The following is a 24,592-nucleotide window of genomic DNA, read 5'->3' as shown; positions in this document are numbered from 1 at the left end:
TACTGAGCTATGAAACGTATATGATGATTTAAGTAATAAATAAGGTAAATGAGGTATTCTTTTAAACATAACTACTTAAACGAGCACAACTCAAGTAGAGACAAGAACCACAACCAAGTAATTAAGACAATTTCATTTAATAACGAAATGATAAGTATACTCGTATTCATTCCAAGTTAATTTGTATTCTATTAAAATTAACTCAAGGTTTTAATTAATGTCCCGGAAGCTTTCGGGGAATAATTACCGTTATACAAATAATTACATTGTAATTTTGTGAGCTGATAATTATGAGAGGGAATGAAGATTGAAGATGGCTCGGCTCGGCAGGCCTTCTAACCGCAGCTAAAATATCTTCTCGTCAATAATTCGAGTCACTGTTCGCTTGTGTCCATTTGATAAAGGAATAACCACTCCGAATCAGATTTTAACATCTTGTTACGGTTTTGAACTCATTTTGATTGGATCTTTTTTAAAGATAAGGTAAGATAAGATAAAGTTTATTATAAAGCTCAATAGGCCTACATCTTACACATAATTTCTTACATTCAATTGTCTCTATGTATACGTACTTAAATATTAGGGTGGAGTGAAAGTAACCAAAAATTTCTTTTTTCTTTTTTTCAAATTTCCTGTATCATTAATCGATGATCCTAAGTAAAACCTCTGTCCATACCAAAAATCAGACGTCTAGGACTTAATCTTCAGGTGGCGCACCTTGAAGGTAGTTTACAAAAATCTTTAATTTTTACGCTTAAGTGGCTCCCACTATTCGAAGTCGATTCACGATTTAACTTTATAAACGCGGTGTTTTTAATTGTATCGAAGTGTCATCTCGTATATGAATCGGTTTTATTTGAAGTAAATACAATTAATTGCTTGTGGCAAAGAAGTGAAAATTGAAAGTAAAGTGTTACAAAATGCCAAAAACTCGAAAAGATTTGAGGTGTCCTGTGTTTGGCGATCCACAAAAATTAAGTGGTAATGTGTTGCCGACGTATAGTGATGTGATTAAATATAACTTATGGCAAAGAAACTATCTACTCGAGTTGAATAAAAGAAAAGATCCTTCAGTCAAAGATATTTGTGAAATAATTGCTACCGATATCGAAAATATATGGGCTAAAGCATCTGTGGGAACACTCGACTGACATCATGTGTTTTGGCAGAAACACGGAATTGTTCTGAAAAGAACAGTTTGCGATCGACTGACACTCTGCGATTAAACAGAGAAACATGACGTGCCCTGACAAGGGCAGTTTTATGTTGCTCTGAGAAGAGCATTTTACGTCGCCCTGATAAGGGCAGTTGCGTGCTCAGAAAAGAGCACTTTTATATTGTCCTGAGAAGGACAGTGTAATATCCGGAGCCCGCAGCATCCTCGTCGATCTCGTCGTGTCTTCCAACCAGCGAGCACGTAGCAGCGGAGCGAGGCACGGCGATGCGACGACACGATGTTGACTCCACGGCGGCCGGCGAGCGAAAGGACACGCGCCGCCGGCGAACTTAGTTTTATTACAGCGCGGCACGCGCCGCGCCTGCGCAGTGGCACGCGCGCGCCCTCTCGCTTGCGCCCGCGCCCGCGCACCGACTATTCTCCATCTCACTCTTTTGTAAATACGTCTCTTTCTTTCATTTCTCAAATTGTGTATAAATATCGTGACTTTTGTAAATAAATTATTCCATTCTTGTACATAGCAACAAGCGTTTCACTTCTACTACAACCTGCAACCTTCTGATCCACTAGTAGCCATACCTTGCTATAGTGGTGACCACCGACTCTGGACAAGACAAGAAGACTCACAATCAAGAAGATGCTTCCTGAAGATGAGAAGAAAAACGATGCCCCGGAAGAAACCAGCAGCGTCACCAGCCCATCTCCGGCAGCAGCACTCCTATCTCACGACGTGGCGGCAATATCACTCTCACTGCGCGTCCCACCGTTCTGGCGAGACCAGCCAATACTCTGGTTCTGCAGTTTCGAGGCGGCAACGGCAGAGCTGAAGAGAAGCCAGGCGCAGCTCGCTCAGATGGTCATCGCGCAGCTAGAGAAACAGGATATTCAAAACATCAGCGACCTCATCTACTCCCCGCCTGAAGAAAATTACTACACCGTCATCAAGAACAGACTCATCTCAGTGTACGAGGAGAGCAACAGCGCGCAGACCAAGAAGCTGTTGTCCCAAGTCGAGCTCGGGGAGCAGAAACCCAGTCAGCTGCTACGACGGATGAAGACGCTGAACAAGGAGAAGTTTCCTGAGTCTACGATACAGATGATGTGGCTTGATCATCTCCCGCCACACGTACGCTCCGTGCTCACCGTCAGCGAAGCGTTTAAAATTAAAACGACGTTAGAGGACCTCGCGCTGCTCGCCGACAAAATGTTGGAGCACACGCCAACATCAGCGTCGCACCAAATCGCCGCAGTCTCTACTCCCGCAGTACCAGCTTCGCTACCAACACCTTCACCGTCTACGTCAGCTCTCGACACTCAGTACCTCATCGGCGAAATAAGAAGATTATCACTCGAAGTCGCCGAGCTCCGTTCGAGACCGCGCGAAAACTACAATCAGCGCTACAGCCGCTCTCACCGCCGTTTCCCATCGCGGTCGCGAAACCATTCGCAATCGCAAGACCGAAGCCCACGCAGCCGCAGAAGCTCGCCGATGCCGTATTGCCATTACCACCGTCGATTCGGAATGGACGCCCAGAAATGTGCACAGCCGTGCAGTTTCAAACCAATACCGGCAACTCCATCACCAGCGGAAAACTAGACGTAACGCTGGCTGCGGCGGAAACCGGCGTTACAACAAGATCACACCGCCTCTTCGTACGTGACCGAACCAGCAAGCTCGTTTTCTTGGTTGACACGGGAGCCAACATCTCCGTCCTGCCAAGAACACCCGGCACGAAGGCGCAACCTCTACCCTTTCAACTGTACGCCGCCAACAATACCGTCATTCCCACCTACGGCGAGAAGACGCTGGAACTCGATCTCAATCTACGTAGACCATTCCGGTGGAAGTTCATCATCGCTGCAGTATCGAAACCCATCATCGGTGCAGACTTCCTGGACTACCACCACATCATAGTCGACATCACCAAAAGGCGACTGATCGACGGCAAAACCCTACTGTACACGAACGCACAACTCTGTACCGCAAACATACCTACCGTGCGCAGTATAGACGTGCAACAGTCGTACCACAACATACTTGCCGACTACCCTGGTACAACTCGCCTCACCTCCATGAAGCTCAGCCCGAAACACAACGTCGAACATTTCATCGAAACAACCGGACCACCACTTCACTGCAGACCACGTCCGATTGCACCGCACCGCTACGAACTCGTGAAGAAGGAATTCGCCAACATGATGGAACAGGGCCTATGCAGACCAAGCAAAAGCCCTTGGGCATCACCTCTTCACGTCGTACCGAAGAAAAATGGCGAATTACGTGTGTGTGGCGATTACCGACGGCTTAACGCAATCACTAAGCCCGACCGCTACCCAATCCCACGCATACGTGATTTTACCTACCAACTCGCCGGCAAGCAAATATTCTCCACCTTGGACCTCAACCGCGCCTACCAACAACTACCAATAGCAGAGCAAGACGTCGAGAAGAGCGCCATCATAACTCCATTCGGCTTATTCGAGTTTCCAAGAATGTGCCCCGGCCTAAAAAACTGCGGGCAGACATTCCAACGCTTCATACACGAAGTACTGCGCGACCTCGACTTCGTGTTTCCATTCGTCGACGACCTACTTATCGCGTCAGCCGATAAAGCTACGCACGAGAAGCACCTACGCGCCGTACTAAGCAGACTCGAAGACTACGGTATCACTATCAACCCGTCGAAATGCGTATTCGGACAGCCATCGGTCAAGTTCCTGGGCTACGAAGTCAGCAAAGACGGCATTCGACCACCTACCGAGAAAGTTCAAGCAATCATCGACTACCCTAAGCCGAAAAACATCGATGAACTACGAAGATTCCTCGGCATGCTGAATTTTTACCGCGAAAATATAAAAAACGCCGCACAAATTCAAGCACCACTCTGCAAATACCTACACAATGCGAAGAAGCGCGACAAGACCGAAATCAGCTGGGACGGCGAAGCTGACGAAGCGTTCATCGCGTGCAAAGCGAGCATCCAAAACGCCGCTTTGCTCGCGCACCCCTCCCACCACGCCCCGCTAGCAATATTTAGCGATGCGAGCGACAGAGCCGCGGGAGCATCACTAAACCAATTCGTGAACGAAGCTTGGCAACCACTTGGCTACTTTTCCAAGAAGTTCTCCGACGCCCAGACCCGCTACAGTACCTTCGACCGTGAACTACTAGCGATATACCTGGCTACGAAGCACTTCCGCAAGATGTTCGAAGGACGCGAACTTATAATATTCACCGACCACAAGCCGCTCACCTACGCATTCACCAAAACAAGCAATAACAACGAATCACCGCGCCGCACCCGTCAGCTGTTGTATATCAGTGAATTCACTACTGATATACGACACATACCCGGAACGCAAAACGCCGCTGCAGACGCCCTATCTCGAATCGAAGCCATCGCATGTCCATCTCCTATCGACTACGAACAACTAGCAAGAGCGCAAGAGCGAGATAGCGACACCATCCGATCACTCGCACAGCAAGACAACCTATCGATGAAACAAGTGACAATTCCCGGAACTACAGTCAAACTCTACTGCGAAACATCAACGCCGCACTTACGACCTTACGTACCCGAAGAGCATCGCCGTGCCGCTTTCAACGCAGTACACAACATAAGTCATCCTGGAATCAGAACGTCACGCAAACTCGTCGCTCAACGCTACTTTTGGCCCGGACTAAATGCCGATGTAGGCAAATGGGCAAAAGTTTGCGTTCACTGCCAACGTGCGAAAATCCAGCGACACACTGCAAGCCCTATTTCAAGTTTCCCGCCAACTACAAGATTCGAGCATATCCACATCGACCTTGTAGGACCGCTACCTACTGCCGCCAGCGGACACCGATACCTACTTACTATGATTGACCGCGCAACCAGATGGCCCGAAGCAACACCATTATGCGAGATCACCGCCGAAGACGTCGCTAAAGCCCTATACGAAGGCTGGATCTCCCGCTTCGGCTGCCCCGCTACCATCACGACCGACCAAGGACGGCAATTCGAGAGTCGAGTATTTGCGTCACTCACCCGCTTACTCGGCATCGAAAGAACCCGAACTACGCCGTATCATGCCCAAGCGAACGGTATGATTGAGAGGTTCCATAGAAGTCTCAAGGCCGCACTCAAGGCCAGGCTACAGAACGACAAGTCATGGATCGACACATTACCTAGCGTTCTACTTGGACTACGAGCCGCACTACGCACAGACACCGGTGTAAGCCCAGCCCTACTCACTTACGGCTGCAGTGTACGACTACCCGGCGAACTGCTACTACCTACGCGCGATGACGTCACCATGGACTCCGACTTCGTCGAAAAACTACGAGCGACCATACAAAGCCTAACACCGACAGCAATGATCCCGCATGGCAACAAGAAACCTATCTTCGTGCATCGTGACCTTCAAACCTGCGAACAAGTATTCGTACGAGTCGACGCCGTAAAGAAGCCGCTACAAGCACCTTACGACGGACCCTACCGAGTACTAAAACGCAACGATAAAATATTCACTCTGCAGCTACCTAATCGCCAGATGAATATTTCGATCGACCGCCTAAAACCCGCATTCATCATCGCCGACACCGAGCAAGATATACCTACAACTTCAACGACAGCAACAAATATACCTACAACTACAACGATCGCAACGAAAACACCTACAGCTACAATTACGAGTCTACCTACAGCTACAACAGCGAACAAAACTACGCAACCGACTGTACCCACATCACAACAAAACAACAACAACCAACAACAGAAAAAAGGCATCCTGAAACGAAGAAATGAACCAGACACAACCACAACCACGCAAGTTCCTACAAGCGCGAGCACGACACGCCGAGGCCGCACTATTCGCCTGCCGGTACGCTTCGCTTGAGGGGGAACCCTGTGGGAACACTCGACTGACATCATGTGTTTTGGCAGAAACACGGAATTGTTCTGAAAAGAACAGTTTGCGATCGACTGACACTCTGCGATTAAACAGAGAAACATGACGTGCCCTGACAAGGGCAGTTTTATGTTGCTCTGAGAAGAGCATTTTACGTCGCCCTGATAAGGGCAGTTGCGTGCTCAGAAAAGAGCACTTTTATATTGTCCTGAGAAGGACAGTGTAATATCCGGAGCCCGCAGCATCCTCGTCGATCTCGTCGTGTCTTCCAACCAGCGAGCACGTAGCAGCGGAGCGAGGCACGGCGATGCGACGACACGATGTTGACTCCACGGCGGCCGGCGAGCGAAAGGACACGCGCCGCCGGCGAACTTAGTTTTATTACAGCGCGGCACGCGCCGCGCCTGCGCAGTGGCACGCGCGCGCCCTCTCGCTTGCGCCCGCGCCCGCGCACCGACTATTCTCCATCTCACTCTTTTGTAAATACGTCTCTTTCTTTCATTTCTCAAATTGTGTATAAATATCGTGACTTTTGTAAATAAATTATTCCATTCTTGTACATAGCAACAAGCGTTTCACTTCTACTACAACCTGCAACCTTCTGATCCACTAGTAGCCATACCTTGCTATACATCTATCCCTACAATTAGTCATCAACAAGTTGTCGCAAGATTGATTGTGTATTACAACAAGTATAAAGGTGTAAAAAAACTGCGTAATGACTCCAAAAAACAAACCTTTTATGAAGATTCTCTGAAAAGTTATTTGATATCGCAACATGTAAATGTATATCCAGAGAAGTATGCAAATGTGTAACTAAAGTGCCTGTTGCTGAAGAATTATTCTTGCAAGACCAACGAACTGATCGCAAAATGTATATAGGGACTGTTGACAAGGTGATGACCCAATCTATCCAGCGAGGTGAAATTAGGAAGCGAAAGTATGACCAGTTTGTGCAAAAATCCATGTGTGCTCCTAGTACTTCTTCATCTGCTTCAAATATAATTTGGACGTCTGACAGTTCCAGCACTGACCTTGTCAACAGTCCCTATATACATTTTGCGATCAGTTCGTTGGTCTTGCAAGAATAATTCTTCAGCAACAGGCACTTTAGTTACACATTTGCATAGGTACTTCTCTGGATATACATTTACATGTTGCGATATCAAATAACTTTTCAGAGAATCTTCATAAACGGTTTGCTTTTTGGAGTCATTACGCAGTTTTTTTACACCTTTATACTTGTTGTAATACATAATCAATCTTGCGACAACTTGTTGATGACTAATTGTAGAGATAGATGCTTTAGCCCATATATTTTCGATATCGGTAGCAATTATTTCACAAATATATTTGACTGAAGGATCTTTTCCATTATTCAACTCGAGTAGATAGTTTCTGTGCCATAAGTAATATTTAATCACATCACTATACGTCGGCAACACATTACCACTTAATTTTTGTGGATCGCCAAACACAGGACACCTCAAATCTTTTCGAGTTTTTGGCATTTTGTAACACTTTACTTTCAATTTTCACTTCTTCGCCACAAGCAATTAATTGTATTTACTTCGAATAAAACCGATTCATATACGAGATGACACTTCGATACAATTAAAAACACCGCGTTTATAAAGTTAAATCGTGAATCGACTTCGAATAGTGGGAGCCACTTAAGAGGGCGTAGAGGAGGGTAAATTTTCAGATTCTGTCAAATTACCCCATTTCACACACAAACGCAGCTCACGCACACTACCTCAATTTACTGGGACAGGTCAGTGACCCCTAATGTTTTTTTAAAGGTGCTGCTTCGAGTTTAGTGTTAACTACTAACCTTCTTTGAGGAATTCAAACTGTCACAGCTTTCCTTTGTGAGAAGACAGGGAAAAAACACTTTTTTATATATAGCTTTCCTTGTTTGTTCATGTCATGTCATAGGTATGTGACGTATTAGGTAATTAATTATTTTCGTTGTTGACTTTTGTATTAAGATAGGTTCAAAACGGCGACGCTCTTAACTGTCCATCGGTGGACCTTATGCCTTTTGTAATAAGGTTTACGGACTGTCAGTTAACAGTGTGGTGGTGGGCAATGGTAGGTATGCGGTTTGTAGACAGACCGAATTAAACCTAGGAGTTTTATTATTAAAAATATAAGAAATCATCTCATCTATCTACTCGAAAAAAGTGGACTATATCTAAAATTATCCCTTTATTACTTATAGGTCTTGTAACATATTTTTTTACAACTAAAGACGCTTATTTAATTTCACTTATAACTTAATTTTTAAAGCTCTGTTAATAATAAAGCTTTAAAAACATCTAATAAAATTCAGGTACTACACTTATACTTTTGTAAGTCAGTAAGTGATGCTTACTTAAAACTTATTGGGAAATCAAATAACTCATAATTACCTATATTAAAATATATAAATTTACTATTTCATCTCATTTCATCCCAATCCGCATTGGGCTAGCATGGGGACTATAGCCCAAGCCCTCTCGCGCATGAGACGAGGCCTGTGCTCAGCAGTGGGACGTATATAGGCCGAAATGATGATGATAATTTCATCTCATACGTTTAATAAGGCCCAGGACCGGGCCTTGTCACCCGCACTGACAGAGGGCCTTTTTAGCCCTACATAATATTAAAGAACTGTGTCCCGGATAGTATGGGTTCTGGTCCATGGCGCGTCCTGAAGTAACTTATACAGTGTGTAATCGTTAAGTGTAGCCAGGCTATAATTCCGTAAATATAACAGATATCAGAAAACTTCAAATTGATATCAAAAGTGCGTTACCCAATGAGTAAAATTACATTTATAACTTTTTTTAAATAAAAGTAGAAATATCTCAAACATTAACTTCAAACCCTCCCATACATTTAGTACGACGACTCACCCCTCAAAGAACGTCGGTGTCCTAAGAGACAAAACTGCTTGAGATTCATTATTTGCGATAGTAAACTGTAATAAAATAATAAAACTACCGTTTATTAAATAATAATCTCAAGCAGTTTTATCTCTTACGACACCAACGTTCTTTGAGGGGTGAGTCGTCGTACTAAATGTATGGGAGGGTTTGAAGTTAATGTTTGAGATATTTCTACTTTTATTTAAAAAAAGTTATAAATGTAATTTTACTCATTGGGTAACGCACTTTTGATATCAATTTGAATTTTTCTGATATCTGTTATATTTACGGAATTATAGCCTGGCTACACTTAACGATTACACACTGTATAAGTTACTTCAGGACGCGCCATGGACCAGAACCCATACTATCCGGGACACAGTTCTTTAATATTATGTAGGGCTAAAAAGGCCCTCTGTCAGTGCGGGTGACAAGGCCCGGTCCTGGGCCTTATTGAACGTATGAGATGAAATTATCATCATCATTTCGGCCTATATACGTCCCACTGCTGAGCACAGGCCTCGTCTCATGCGCGAGAGGGCTTGGGCTATAGTCCCCATGCTAGCCCAATGCGGATTGGGATGAAATGAGATGAAATAGTAAATTTATATATTTTAATATAGGTAATTATGAGTTATTTGATTTCCCAATAAGTTTTAAGTAAGCATCACTTACTGACTTACAAAAGTATAAGTGTAGTACCTGAATTTTATTAGATGTTTTTAAAGCTTTATTATTAACAGAGCTTTAAAAATTAAGTTATAAGTGAAATTAAATAAGCGTCTTTAGTTGTAAAAAAATATGTTACAAGACCTATAAGTAATAAAGGGATAATTTTAGATATAGTCCACTTTTTTCTAGTAGATAGATGAGATGATTTCTTATATTTTTAATAATAAAACGCCTAGGTTTAATTCGGTCTGTCTACAAACCGCATACCTACCATTGCCCACCACCACACTGTTAACTGACAGTCCGTAAACCTTATTACAAAAGGCATAAGGTCCACCGATGGACAGTTAAGAGCGTCGCCGTTTTGAACCTATCTTAATACAAAAGTCAACAACGAAAATAATTAATTACCTAATACGTCACATACCTATGACATGACATGAACAAACAAGGAAAGCTATATATAAAAAAGTGTTTTTTCCCTGTCTTCTCACAAAGGAAAGCTGTGACAGTTTGAATTCCTCAAAGAAGGTTAGTAGTTAACACTAAACTCGAAGCAGCACCTTTAAAAAAACATTAGGGGTCACTGACCTGTCCCAGTAAATTGAGGTAGTGTGCGTGAGCTGCGTTTGTGTGTGAAATGGGGTAATTTGACAGAATCTGAAAATTTACCCTCCTCTACGCCCTCTTAAGTGGCTCCCACTATTCGAAGTCGATTCACGATTTAACTTTATAAACGCGGTGTTTTTAATTGTATCGAAGTGTCATCTCGTATATGAATCGGTTTTATTCGAAGTAAATACAATTAATTGCTTGTGGCGAAGAAGTGAAAATTGAAAGTAAAGTGTTACAAAATGCCAAAAACTCGAAAAGATTTGAGGTGTCCTGTGTTTGGCGATCCACAAAAATTAAGTGGTAATGTGTTGCCGACGTATAGTGATGTGATTAAATATTACTTATGGCACAGAAACTATCTACTCGAGTTGAATAATGGAAAAGATCCTTCAGTCAAATATATTTGTGAAATAATTGCTACCGATATCGAAAATATATGGGCTAAAGCATCTATCTCTACAATTAGTCATCAACAAGTTGTCGCAAGATTGATTATGTATTACAACAAGTATAAAGGTGTAAAAAAACTGCGTAATGACTCCAAAAAGCAAACCGTTTATGAAGATTCTCTGAAAAGTTATTTGATATCGCAACATGTAAATGTATATCCAGAGAAGTACCTATGCAAATGTGTAACTAAAGTGCCTGTTGCTGAAGAATTATTCTTGCAAGACCAACGAACTGATCGCAAAATGTATATAGGGACTCATCGTGAGTCATCGTACTAAATATTTAGGAGTTAGGGAGGGTTTAAAGTTAATGTTTGGGATATTTCTGCTTTTATGAATAAAAATATTAATATATTTTACTCATTGGATTACGCGCTCTCTATATCAATTCGAAATTTTCTGATATCTGTTATATTTACGGAATTATAGCCTGACTACACTTAACGATTACACCCTGTATATCATTAGATAGTTCATAGCCTATATCGATAGAATATATCGTTCTTATGAGCGTATTTGGTGGGCATACCTTATTATTAAAAAAGTCTACTGCTTTATACTCGGAGTAATTAACAATGGAGCCGCCATTAACAGGCGTTCCCCTCTGTCGAAAATAGGCGGCCAATGGTCAACCACATGTCAACCATATGTATGGACTGACGTTTGGCTGACTTGACGTACCTATACATTTGATGTGCCCCTCCCCCGCAAAAAACGGCAGACTATTTTGTACCGAAAATTTTAGACATGGCGTCTCCGTTGGTTATATCCTCTAAGGCTTTATAATAGGGTGGCACTGGTGGCAGAAACTCATTTCATTTGTAAAATTATCACCTGTAATTTATCTGTAAAATATAAAAACATTGTATTCACACTTTTCAAATGCCAGATGATTATTTTATTTAATTTTATTTCAATATTTAATGTTTGACTTGCCACGTGCGGTGCCACAATTATTATTCAGAAAAAATATATGAGTGCCTATTTTAAAGTGATACTTTTTAGAATGGAGAATAAATGAGCAAAATTTAACAATTTTTTTATTTAGTACAAATCACCACACTGTGATTGTAAAAAAATACATATAATATTCATTTATTGTGCAAAAATCAGTTTATTTGTATGAATCGTTATACATACCTATAACGATTATTTAAAAACTGAATTCCTCGTCCCTAGATTATACAAAAATGATATATAACTTGCCCTAGTTGCTAAGAGCATGAAGAAATATAGCATAGATTGGACCGGGGAGCCGACCATTTCCCCCTCTTCCCTTATTTTTGGTATACGGTACGATCTCGTTGCTACCGGGCCTTATCAGCCCATTATTTGGTAATAACGGTATGCAAGGCATCTAACACAACTAATAAAACCTCCATGAACAGAAATGGGTGACATATTTTATAAGATTTGACAGTATCCAAGAAGAATCTTCAGATTCAGAATCATTAAACGGCAATTAAGCCACTAGTATTGGGTTGTCTATAATCATTTTTCTGTGAATGTACTCGTAAACCTCTATCCGTTAGTATGCGATTCATTAATGGACGCACCATGGCCCAAATCGGGACACAGTTCTTTAACACGTAATGTTAATAATCAGTGAACATTATTAATTACGCTCAAATGCTTAAGTTTCAGTAGGTACAGGTAAAAGTACATATGAGCTGTACTTTTAATTGTTAGTACAATCGGCATCAAATAGATAGTGACGGCCAAAGTGACCAAATATAGTTATAGGATCTAAATGTGAACGAATAAGGTCAGGTGAGGCATATAAGGCCCACCTTTATATTAACTGAAATAGTTTTATTAATAATCAGGATATTATGACCAAACCAATTCAATATATATTTCTCATTTGTTCATGTTTCTTACACTGCTACTGTTGCTGTTACTGTTACCGACACAAACACCAGAGAGGAGGAGATCAAAATACGCATCCAAAACGCCCTGCGGTGCAGTGCAGCCCTCCACAAAGTGTTGGTGTCCGGGCTTCTCAGCAAACATACAAAGTTACGGATATATAAAACCGTTATACGGCCTATCCTAATGTATGGCTGTGAGGCCTGGTCCCTAACTAGGGAATGCTCCCGGTACTGAGTTTGTATGGCGAGAACCGGGAATTCCCGGTTCCGGTCCCGTGTTTGTATAGAAAACCATTACCGGGAGCACACCCTATCCCTAACACTAAAAGAAGAAGGTCAGCTCCTGGTAGCAGAGAGAAAAGTTTATCGCAAGATCCTGGGACCTATTCAGAGAGATAACGGCACCTGGAGGATCTGGAAAAATGCCGAGATCGAGGAGTTAGTGGCCGAACCCAATATCATCGGCGAAACGAAAGCGCACAGACTTCGCTGGTTCGGTCACCTACTCTGAATGGGAGAGGATCGGGCTGTCAAGAAGGCGTTCTTGGGATGACCGACTGGTAGCCGTCCGGTGGGTCGGCCCAGGTATCGCTGGGAAGACAGTGTGGCGGCGGATCTACTTCAGCTTCGCGTCAGTAACTGGCAGGAAGTTGCGCAGGAGCGGGACAGGTGGCACGCTCTCGTTTCGGAGGCCAAGACTCTCTTTGGATCGCTGAGCCAAAATAGTTAGTTAGTTAGTTCATGTTTCTTAATATACTAAAATAGTTATAAAAATATTCCGGCGCTTTTGAAAAATCCATTTTATAAAAAAAAACATACCATGTTGGTTCGGAACCGGGCCTTGTTACTGGCACTGACAGTGGGCCTTCTTACAATTAGTCATAGTACAAGTTCAAGAATAACAGAAAATACTACCGGGCCTTATTAGCTTTTATCATGAATTAATTTCATCTTAGATTTAAAATGATCTATAGTAAAATACGGCCTACATGAGTCATGGAAAAACAAATTGTATTTTATTTAGTACCTATTTGTTGTTCAAAATCTTCAGTAAGCTAACTTATAAGACTCTATCTATTATAATTAATCTAGATTGACAGTTTACTTAGCAAACTGTACTTTTACCTTTAGGTTTTATGTCGGAAATATTTCACCCAATTTGTACTGAAACATAAGCATTTGAGCGTAATTAATGATGTTTACTGATTGTTAATCTTAAATATACCTATTATGTAGGGCACTTAAATTATTTTAGCGGACCAAGCGGATGTGTATGTTTGTGGACCACTTTTTTATTTAAATAATTAAATTGTAATTCATTCAAAAAAAGCTATTACAATTAGGGATTTAGATACCTCACCTACCTTATTACAAAGCATTACAAAAATGTCCAAAGGCCAAAGCCACGCCGATAAGACATAAGACCTCATAAACGACTTCATAAATATAAACGTTCACTGAAAAAACCCAAATTCATTTCTGATAATTTTATTTCGTTACTGAGTTATCGTTTTGCACCGAATATCAATGAAATAAAAGCACGTTGTTGTTTGATAGATACATTTATATAAACATCGTCACATGAAACCAATATAGGTACTCGTAAACCAGACCACTGCGATGCCACGGGCTTTAAATATCGTTCTTTCAACTGATGATATAGCCACAAAAACCCGCTGAAACTGCAGGTCGAGTCTTGATTTCAATTTCTTGATGATATATCATTGCATTAACTTTCAAAGCACATGATAGATCTTAGAATAGCAACAAAACTGGTTGAAACTAAGAATTTTATTGCTGAAATTATGTGAACAACATTGCTTCGTCTTCATAAATAAAATTTTAATAGTTTATATTGTTTAGGCTAAAATGTGAAGAATTTTGTTGATAAATTGTTTATCTAGTATATTGACATTATGTCATATATGTTTTTAAAATGACGTAATATGAATACCAGCACAATGAAAATTTATTCCAATAAGAAATAACAAATCTTCAAACTTTTTTCATTTTAAGTGAATTAGGAAGAAGCTAATTATACTGATTTGGTTATTTTGGTTGTATTAATATATTTTATTAAATAATTTGTCATATTTTTTAAGTATTATGACTTGTGAATAAAAATAAATCGAAATTTTAATGACTCTAGATCTCCGTGTGACGTTATTTATTTACCCTATTAATTTTGAATACAGTTTTTCACTGGTATCATCATTCGTATACGGACATGAATTTCTGTCAATATATATGCCAAATCGAACTGTCAACTTGGAAAAAAGAAGTACGCGTCCGCTTCCAACGGCCCACAGCGGGCATCTGAGGAGAAGGAGAATTTGACAGATATGGCGGATGTATGGAAATTATACGAAAGTTTACGTTTACGATTGAATTTCTCTGTAGCCTTTAAGAGGAAAAATAGGAAAAGCCTGATTCGTTGTAGTCCAGTTATCTGGCTTTCGAAATCACTCGATTTTATAGCATGAGCATCGATTTTTTTATACAAATTTTACTAAACGCTGACACTCGTTCATCACGTTTTAGGTACAACTTTGCATAAGTGTATTTATTATATTGTAAAACATTTCAGATTTTCAAGGGTGATTCGTTGTAAACACACTCTTTGGGATATTAATGACATTTATTATAATTTTTTTTATCAAGAGATGTGAACGCTAGCGACTAAACGGTGACTGCCTTTTTCGCTGATTTTGCTCGATGCAGTCTTAAGCGTAAAGATTAAAGTTTTTTGTAAACTACCTTCAAGGTGCGCCACCTGAAGATTAAGTCCTAGACGTCTGATTTTTGGTATGAACAGAGGTTTTACTTAGGATCATCGATTAATGATACAGGAAATTTGAAAAAAAGAAATAAAAAAAATTGGCCACTTTCACTCCACCCTATTAAACATGTATTATATACAGATGTATACGAATTTCTTTTCAAATAATTTTGGGTTGCATGTAATGGTGCAGAAAATGTACATCTTTGTACAAGGAACATGTGTAAAAATGTAACATTATGTAACAGATATGGTAAGCAACTCATACATCGCTCCTTGAGAAACGTAGTGTCACTATACAAAATGATTTGTGCCTGAAAATTCTTCAAACTTCAACTTTTCAAAAATGGGAAAACGTCACTATTCGAATGGTTCTTAATTTTGTATAGCGACACCTATGTTTCTCAAGGAGCGACATGTCCTTATTTGCGTCGACTTTACATACTTACTCAACAGGCAGGAAGAGCGTTCATTACCGGGTCATTGTTAATGCGTACCATCGCCCACACTGATAACTGTACATCGGTGGACGTTAAGCCTTTTGTAATAAGGTCCACCGATGTACAGTTAGGAGTGTTGCTGTCTGTACGTAAAACTCAGTGAAAGAGGATTACAGAGCCGACTGAGCCCATTGATTCACGCACCGTTGGTCCATTTCATTGATTGTGGTATCGCGAGATTCGCGAGCTACGGCAGTTATCGGGGAGTCCGGTGTATTCTGGACCCTGGGCGGCATTTGTAACTTGTAAAATTCTCCGAATTTAGTTTATTAATATAGATTTATCAACGTGTGGTAGGCACATGGGGTTCAAAAACGTTTGGAAACACGGGTGCCTTTTTTGTAGACATTACAAAAGTTAACGATTTGGGTCCTTTTTCATAGATTTACTTATAACGAAGAATAGTGAACTTTGGGATTCAAAGTTTCCTTTATGATTTTCACAAGAAAATCGCTAAATTTTGTTTTCATAAAAAAAGTTATTGTCCCACAGGCAGTACGAGAATTTAAAGAATTAACTCGTACTGAGCTATCATCTCGCCTACGAACGAGAGCAACAGGAATAACATGCGCGGGCGAATGCGTTGCGATGATAAAACTCGTGAATAATTGGTTATATTAAGACGTATTTTTGAAGGGAAATGTAGCATTCGGTCACGTTTAAAGTACGCCTGTAATGTTGCAAAAATTATCAAATGGTTTATTTTCTAGCCACCGTCTTTCCTCCAATCATAATAGCTTAATGAGACACTTGACTAAGATTATTTGATTGATTACATTTTTCGCACTAACAATGTGTCGAAAATCAATCCTTGCGGCAAAATTTAGGTACTTCGATAAAATGCCAAAAAAAAAGAACAAATACAGATCGTCAGTCAAGCACATGAGACAAAGACCTACCTACTTTCAATATTCCCTTTGTAATTTGTATATATGTTTCAGAATGTAGTTATTTTTAACTCTACTTATTAAATCCTATAATCAAATTTAATTTCAATGAGCATTTAAAAGGCACGTCGAATGTTGCCGTAAGATAGTGGCCTACGGCGCGATTCGGGAAATGGATTAGACATTCACTATATATGAAATAGTAACGATATGTGACGTTCCAAGAAAAAAGGTGCCCTATGACGGTCGGCGCTTAAACGCTATTATTAAAGCCGCCCCAATATTATTGCGGACTTAAGGTACCTTTTGCCGTGGAACGTCACATATCGTAACTATTAGGGTTCCGTACCCAAAGGGTAAAACGGGAATAAGAATAAGAATAAGAATAAGAATGATTTATTGCAGTACTGTGTACATTAAATTTTGTGGATGGTAATCATGATACAATTAGTACCCCTAGGGACCCTATTACTAAGACTTCGCTGTCCGTCCGTCCATCCGTCCGTCCGTCCGTCCGTCCGTCCGTCCGTCCGTCTGTCACCAGGCTGTATCTCACGAACCGTGATAGCTAGACAGTTGAAATTTTCACAGATGATGTATTTCTGTTGCCGCTATAACAACAAATACTAAAAACAGAATAAAATAAAGATTTAAGTGGGGCTCCCATACAGCAAACGTGATTTTTGACCAAAGTTAAGCAACGTCGGGCGTGGTCAGTACTTGGATGGGTGACCGTTTTCTTTTTGCATTTTTGTTTCCGTTTTTTTTTTTTGCTTTATGGTACGGAACCCTTCGTGCGCGAGTCCGACTCGCACTTGCCCGGTTTTTTCATATCTAGTGAATGTCTAATTCATTTCCCGAATCGTGCCGCTAATTGCATTGTAAAGCGTCTGTGTCGCTGCAGTCTCGTCGAGTTTAATCTGGCAGCTCAGAGTGCCGCTGACGTGCGGCGTGATTGCCCAAATAGCTAATGCTGAGTTTCGGAGATGAGACTAAAAGATAATATGTCTAGAGAAAGTTCTATTAGCCATCGACGAACGAACGACAGAAGGTGAAACGGCGTCCTACTGCCGTATTCGAACTTCAAGATATTCACAAGAGACGACACGTACCAAATCCATTCTAGATACGTTATATAGTTCAGATACTATCAACTAGTTCTCTTTTGCAGCGCAATTTGGGCAACCAATGTCACTTTTACGTTAGATAGAGTAAGATATCTATTCGATGTGAATTGGATCTCTAAGTCATATCCTGTTGAAATCGTTCAAGAGTTCCAGAATCGCGCAAATGTCAATTTTGACAGGTTAGATCTTAAAGATCGTTATCGTATCTTGGTGATGTCTAAAATATATCTAATAGATATCTATTTCAAAATCCGAATCGGGCCCCTATTCTAGTCGATATATAATAGCAGTCACTGTCATATATGCCTACAAAGTAGGAGTTCCGGGTTCAAATCCTGATAGGGGCATTTATTGGTAGGTATAATTTATTCCTGATTCTTTAGCTCATTGTGGGACTAGGTCAGTTTGTGTAAAATGTTCCTTTAATATTTCCCTATTTTATACATTCGCATCCACTGTTGTTTATTCCTATTTATATAGTGTTCCCTATAGCGAAATAATGCTAGATTTATAAGAGGTCAAAACTTAAAATCTCACATACGAGTTATTACTACATTCAGAAAAAGATACGAAAAAAGGACAGCTATTTGTCCTGGTACCTCACAACAACAACACGTAGAATAGCCATAAATAAGGAAGTTAGTGCCCTTACGTTTCCGTCGCACGCTAAGTCGACCGTCTGATTTGGAGAAATGGGACCATGCATGCGTTAAAACTGCATGGCTGCATTGAGCTGCATTTCAAGACCATTTGCAGGGATAACAAACAATTCACTCTTTTACCACGGCATATACAGAGATTAAAGAAGTAGGGCCAATTAAAACTGCTTTTACATGACTATACAAATGTGATAGAAGAGCAGATACAGACTATGTGCATGACCAACGTCCAGAAGGACATGAATGAATGTGGTCAGTCGACGATACTAAATAGCGGTATAGATTGCGCCTCAAGATCACAGTGTACAGTCTGAGCTCCCTGGCGGGAGTTAAAAACCTCTCGGGTTGCGCGCGCCATTAGACAACTCCTAGTATATGCGGGCGAGTGTACGCGACGTATGCGGGCAACTGTACTTGCAAGGGCACTGGTAGTGCTTTCCTTAATTAAGAATAGGAATTTCTATGCGGGGTTTTATCTCGCGGTTAACTGCATTGCGGTTGAGAATAGATAATTATTGTATTACATGAGTTCATCCATGAAAGAGATTATGAAGAGCTTCCACTGTTACTAAAACGTAACATCCTTGACATGTGCAATTGTGCATAGCTCCTAACTTTACTGTCGTCTCGGTGTAAGGGGTTGGCCATCGGTGACAGCTGTGTTTTTTTTGTCAGTAAATGCCGTACAAAGCTAAATAAGGTATTTTTCTTTTAAAAGATGACTCGTTAAATTTATGACGATTTCGGCAATGTTAAAATTAACTCATAGGGCATGATGTTGTTCGGTAGTTGCTTTAGTACTTATAGCTGGACTTTATAAATAGCCACGATGGAAAGCCGAGTCTTGGCTGAAGAATGGTTAAACGTGTCTCAAGACTAATTCTTTATTAGCTGCACGCTTCCAGATTAGAGCGTTTTCACATTTTAAGATCCAAAATAAGATACAGGTTAAAAGTAGGTAAAATTTCGTCATTTATTTATGAATTGTATTGTAGTAGTAATTCGTCATATATAATTTCGTCATTTATTTATTAATTTAAGAAAAATAAATACGTTTAGAATCTTGCATCCGATGTCGGATCGGACAATATGAAAACGCTTAATTCATCTTTAAATAACAATAGCAACAGAGCACCAAACTAAAAATATTTGCGAGCCGATATGGATTCGAATTTCAATCGGAAATGCAAAATAATGTCTAAGTACTTTCAATAAAATAATAATAATATAATGATTGCATATTATTCTTTATTGCAACCATGGTATTCATATCACAAAATAACGTTATTGACAGAATACTAACACTGTGGGCCAGATTCGGATTTTGAAATAGACATCTATTAGATATCTTTTAGACATCACCACTCAAGATACGATAACGAAATGTTTAAGATCTAACCTGTCAAATTTGACATTTGCGCGATTCTGGAAATACTTTTGAACGATTTCCACAGGATATCCAATTAACATCTAATAGATATCTTACTCTATCTAACGTAAAACTGACATTGGTTGCCCGAATTGCGCTGCAAAAGAGAACTAAGTAGTTGATATCTAAACTACAACGTATCGAGAATGGATCTAGTACCTACGTGTATTGTCTCTTGTGAATATCTTGAAGTTCGAATACGGCAGTGTATCTACGTTAACCCACGATTAAACTAGTTAACTGAAACGAACCTCCCTACTCTCAAACGCTTTGAAGCAGCGTAAATATGAACCGAACCAACAAACATAAAACAAACTCAATCACAAACTTCGATTCAGTTCCCACGGCGCTAGCTGGTTTAATTGGGCGCAGAGGTGAAGTTTTCACCCCTTTCTTACTATCTAGATTGCAAGATACTTTACTAGATGACATTCAAGATATTCAACCTTGATTTGATGTGATAAAATTTAGATTCGAATGGCAAGAATGCGGACTGTAAGTAAAATCTTTTTTAACATAATGAAAGCGTTGTTGACTGTATTTGTTGATTGTTTGCTGTAGATTTTTCTTTTATTTATACTACAGAACCGGGCTCACTATCAAAATAGAGCCAATTTTATATTAACCTGATTACGCTTTGCTTTACCAGTAGGTAGGTACCTACCTACCTATGCCATATTGGTGGAGCAGTTTTTGGCGTTTTTTCGTTACTGCGAAACATATGTAAGTACATATGTACATATGTATATATAATACACATAGTCACATACTAGGCGCAATAGTCATAATTCTTCTCGCAGTTGAGTAAAGTCTCTATAAACATATATGTGTTATTTTTTATGTTAATTTATTTTTATAAATAAATAAATATTATAGGACATTTTTACACAAATTGACTAAGCCCCACGGTAAGCTCAAGAAGGCTTGTGTTGTGGATACTCAGACAACGATATATATAATATATATATATAGTCCTCCTCATCGTTTTCGATGACGGCGACCCCAGATAAACATCATGGACGCTGTCTAGCGTGAGCCCTTATGTGACTGGCCAGGCCGAACTTGGTCTTAAACACTCTATTGCACGTGTGACAATACAGTTGGCCAGCTTCGTTGAGCGTGTACACGTAGGAGGGCTTAGGTCTCTCTTTCCGTAATTGGCGTTTGGTGTCTAAGCTTTTGAGACGGTTATCCTCAAACATTTTTATAAATAAATAAATATTATAGGACATTTTTACACAAATTGACTAAGCCCGACGGTAAGCTCAAGAAGGCTTGTGTTGTGGATACTCAGACAACGATATATATAATATATGTGTGATGAATCAAAGTCCTTCGTACAATCAATTACTTTTATTTTACTCCAACTTCTTACTTCAACACTCTTTGACAATATTTAGTTAACAAGCCGTAACCTTCGTGCTACATGTTACTGGTTCAAGCGCCAAGCGAGAATGATCCCTCCATCCCATGGTAAGTTACATTTTATACTTTTCCCTCATTAGAATTGGCGGGTAGGAGAGAAGGGTCATTTTCGCGACTACCCACAGATTAATTAACAAATATTCGGGTAAACACAAATCACATTTTTAATCACTACCCACTGAATGCCATAAGTTTAACATAACTCACGCAAAATAATTATAATTTATTCTTGAAATCTTATGAAATATCACACTCGGCCATCCGACTGCGTGCTACCTCCGGTGCACGATCAACAATAATATCACACTCGGCCGTGTTGCCTATTGCCTTTTCAATCCTATTTTAGTTAAAAGTAGTCTGTTTATACAATACCAATACTCTTCATTGTACACCAGAATACAATAAGAATTACAGCAACTTAAGTAGAGGTAAACTTCAAATTATTTAATTTACTCATGGTAGCAGGTATTGCAGAAAGTAAACGGTATTTATTCTTCAGACTAGTATTATTGTTACATAAAAAGGGATATTTAAATACCTACTTATACTACTAATCATGTAAAGGTTCACGAAATACATCGTCCACACTGTCAAACCCTTTACTTTTACTAAAATTTACATCCCCATACGATAAGATATTTTACCTAATTACACGCAGGGTTATAGACATTATTGTCGGCACGTGCTTATAGAATATAAGCCCAAATTTCATTGCATTGATTTTAGTACTGTAACATACTTATTTTCAATTAAGTTCTACTTATAACAAACATGAGCAATAAAATTTTGCCTGATATAAGAAGAAAGAAACAACTTCCACAGCATGAGCGATAATAATTGACATTAATAATCGAATTTTTAGACCTTCCATAGTAAATGTAGGAACTGTTTATGGAAATAATATTTTGGGGAAGCTACGTGATTACATTAACGGCTTAATCAGGTTTGTAATTAACAGATGCAATTATCTAATGATTTTTTTCTCTGAAATCAGATTTTTTTTTCAAATTACAATACTTTAGTTACAAACTTGATGACGTCCTCCACTGTAAGTCCCTCTTGAGCGTCGCCTTCTTCGTACTGGTCATCTGAGAGAGGCCCCCGTCGTCAGCGCCTACTGTGGTGACGACATCTGTCTTCAGGCCCCTCACGCTCGGCTGTCGCAGTCCACAGCGTCCTCTGTGGTAGATTCACCGTCGCTGACTTTCAGCGTCTGCCGCTCGCGACTCTGCATCCGTCGTGCTCGTGACGACAGTCTAGGTGATCTCGGGGTGTCAATATCGGAATCCATTTTACCCTGTAATTAAATTTCAGTGCGCTGCATGATTGGTTGTTAAACTTTGTTATCACTTATCACCCTACGCCAGCGAGTTGTTAAACTCTTTAAACTCAAAATAAACTGTTTAACTCAAAATAAAACTCTAAACTGTTTAACTCAAAATAAAACTCTTTAAACTGTTTAACTCAAAATAAAACTCTTTAAACTGTTTAACTCAAAATAAAACTCTTTAAACGGTTTAACTCAAAATAAAACTCTTTAAACTGTTTAACTCAAAATAAAACTCTAAACTGTTTAACTCAAAATAAAACTAAACTGTTTAACTCAAAATAAAACTCTTTAAACTGTTTAACTCAAAAAAAAAATCTTTAAACTGTTTAACTCAAAATAAAACTCTTTAAACTGTTTAACTCAAAATAAAACTCTTTAAACTATTTAACTCAAAATAAAACTGTTTAACTCAAAATAAAACTCTTTAAACTGTTTAACTCAAAATAAAACTCTTTAAACTGTTTAACTCAAAATAAAACTCTTTAAACTGTTTAACTCAAAATAAAACTCTTTAAACTGTTTAACTAAAAAAAAACTCTTTAAACTGTTTAACTCAAAATAAAACTCTTTAAACTGTTTAACTCAAAATAAAACTCTTTAAACTGTTTAACTCAAAATAAAACTCTTTAAACTATTTAACTCAAAATAAAACTCTTTATACTGTTTAACTCAAAACAAACCGTTTATTTTGATTTTGATTTGATTTTGAACTCAAAACAAACCGTTTAACTCAAAACACACAGTTTAACTCAAAACAAACAGTTTAACTCAAAACAAACAGTTTAACTCAAAACAAACAGTTTAACACAAAATAAACTGTTTAACTCAAAACAAACAGTTTAACTCAAAACAAACAGTTTAACTCAAAACAAACTCCTTAACTCAAAACAAACTCTTTAGCTCAAAACGAACTCTCTAGCTCAAAACGAACTCTCTAACTCAAAACGAACTCTCTAACTCAAAACGAACTCTTTAACTCAAAACGAACTCTTTAACTCAAAACGAACTCTTTAACTCAAAACGAACTCTTTAACTAAAAACGAACTCTTTAACTCAAAACGAACTCTTTAACTCAAAACTAACTCTTTAACTCGATCCAACTCTTTAACTCTATCCAACTCTTTAACTCTATCCAACTCTTTAACTCTATCCAACTCTTTAACTCGATCCAACTCTTTAACTCGATCCAACTCTTTAACTCGATCCAACATTTAACTCGATCCAACATTTAACTCGATCCAACTCTTTAACTCTATCCAACTTTAACTCGATTCAGCTCTCTAACTCGATTCAGCTCTCTAACTCGATTCAGCTCTCTAACTCGATTCAGCTCTCTAACTCGATTCAGCTCTCTAACTCGATTCAGCTCTCTAACTCTATTCAGCTCTCTAACTCTATTCAGCTCTCTAACTCGATTCAGCTCTCTAACTCGATTCAGCTCTCTAACTCGATTCAGCTCTCTAACTCGATTCAGCTCTCTAACTCGATTCAGCTCTCTAACTCGATTCAGCTCTCTAACTCGATTCAGCTCTCTAACTCGATTCAGCTCTCTAACTCGATTCAGCTCTCTAACTCGATTCAGCTCTCTAACTCGATTCAGCTCTCTAACTCGATTCAACTCTCTAACTCGATTCAACTCTCTAACTCGATTCAACTCTCTAACTCGATTCAACTCTCTAACTCGATTCAACTCTCTAACTCGATTCAACTCTCTAACTCGATTCAACTCTCTAACTCGATTCAACTCTCTAACTCGATTCAACTCTCTAACTCGATTCAACTCTCTAACTCAATTCAACTCTCTAACTCAATTCAACTCTCTAACTCAATTAAATTCTTTAACTCAATTCAACTCTTTAATTTAATT

This window comes from Cydia fagiglandana, chromosome 5, assembly GCF_963556715.1.
Source record: "Cydia fagiglandana chromosome 5, ilCydFagi1.1, whole genome shotgun sequence".
NCBI lineage: Eukaryota > Metazoa > Arthropoda > Insecta > Lepidoptera > Tortricidae > Cydia > Cydia fagiglandana.
This window is presented reverse-complemented; position numbering follows the sequence as displayed.